The sequence below is a fragment of the Boleophthalmus pectinirostris genome, unplaced genomic scaffold, assembly GCF_026225935.1.
Source record: "Boleophthalmus pectinirostris isolate CB_2022bp ecotype Guang Dong unplaced genomic scaffold, ASM2622593v1 HiC_scaffold_16, whole genome shotgun sequence".
Taxonomy (NCBI): Eukaryota; Metazoa; Chordata; class Actinopteri; order Gobiiformes; family Gobiidae; genus Boleophthalmus; species Boleophthalmus pectinirostris.
Genome location: NW_026571095.1, coordinates 15,385,536 through 15,387,460, shown reverse-complemented (window position 1 = coordinate 15,387,460; position 1,925 = coordinate 15,385,536).

Here is a 1,925-nt window from a genome sequence, read left to right as displayed (position 1 = left end):
CCCGGCCAGGCCAGGCGTATTCATGAGGCCCGGGACCAAATACCACAACATCACGATCTGGCACTGGAACAAGAGATGTGGACAGTCACCACTTTTACCCCTCTGCTCTTAAAAAGTACAGAGGCTGTAGACACATGTGAAATAGTTAAACCTGTTGACAGTCAAGCAGGGGAAAAGGACACTGATGTACACAAAGACGGCCCCCAAAAAGTTAAGTTAGGTGTTCAAAACGTGATATACAAAAACACACCACCCACAAGGTCTGGACGGACTATGTAATAGTATACTATTCCCGTTTTATTTAACCAAAAACACATTTTTTATGTGACTGTATATTCATGTTTTTCATAAATGTGCTTCTCGTCTTGGGCTGAAACTTAACAACTGCATACGTTCCAAATTTAAATGACAAAGAATAACAATAACATTCACTTAAATAATTAATAGAAAAATAAAAAGAAGCAGGGGCTCTTATTCGTTTAATTAAAAGCAACATGGGTATTTTTCTCTCGTTGTCTTTGCTGTTTTTAAGTGAATGGGGCTACGGTACTTGGTTGAAGATACACGTCGAAATGAAAAATAAAAGACCATGTTTGACCCAAACAAACTCACAATGCACATTTGAATTGTTTCTAAATGAGCACATTTAAATGCCACATGGCCCACCAGAAATGAAAAACGACCACGTTAATCCTAAACCCCGCTCTTCCCTGCCGTAGCAGGCAAAGCAACTTGAACCATTTAACGTCACTCAACTTGGTTATTACTCCGGTAACAACACTAGAGTTATAATTTAGCTGCACACACGTGTAACAAACGCGTATTTATAAATGCATTTACCTGGATTTAGTTACACTGCATTCAAGCCGAAGGTAGGGCTGTTTGGAAAACGCAGAAAAACAAAGTTAAGGATAGGATCCTTCCTTTCCCCGTGCTCCGGAGTGAGGGCTTTTTGATGAAGATGAAGAAAAGCAAGTTCTACAATCCACCGTCGTCTCGTCACAGTATCTTACTAACAAAATTCAACTTGCGTCCTTTACACGTTTCATGACGTTCGAGGTACCCTGTCCCTTATACTTTAATTTGTAAGCATTTCATTTTCCAAGTAGACATTACCAGCCTCCACATTGTCGGTTCCAATGGAGTATCACTCCGCGGCACAGCCTACTGGAGGACATGAACGCTAAAACATCAGCGGTGTCCAATTTCACTCAAACTCGCATAACTTTAACCTAACTCATAACTGCGTCTCTTAACAATCCACAACAGGATAGTGCCTAAATAATGTCGCGGTTAATTCGACGAAAAGAGATGTGAACTAAACAAGTTTCGCATCAATGAACCTGATGAGGACTATATCGCTTCGCGGATGTTGACGTCGGAAAGCGCTGCAGAACAGCAGAAGATGGAATGATATATTAGAGGGAGGGCCAATTGGATACGACCAAATTTTGATTGGCACTGTGGCACATGAAACGCCCTAATAGGCTTTGAGCTTGCCTGCTTTTTAATTGTAGGTGAAGTTTGAAGAAAGTCGGCTGTCTTTAGGCATAATTTAATGGGTTTATGATCGTTTATCTAGTGATGTAACCTGATCCAAAGTATGGTAACACAGTTATCAACATATCTCGACTGAAAGAGAGATGAAATGTTATGTTTTGCAAAATGTACATGTTGCCATATATAGATGGTCTAATTGCAGTTATAGGAGTGCACACTATGGAGGGGGCTATGCTCATGGGCTTTTGTAGACTTGATTGACAAACGTTTTTTGTTTGTTTGTTTGTTTGTTTAATGAGATACCTCGGTGGTTTAGTAGACGACTTAAATTCATGTCATGCATTTGTGAGACTTTCAGGAGAAAACCTCAATTGGTTTTGAGGGGAAACAACCTAAATAACATCTGTGCTGGCCTTTACGAGAAA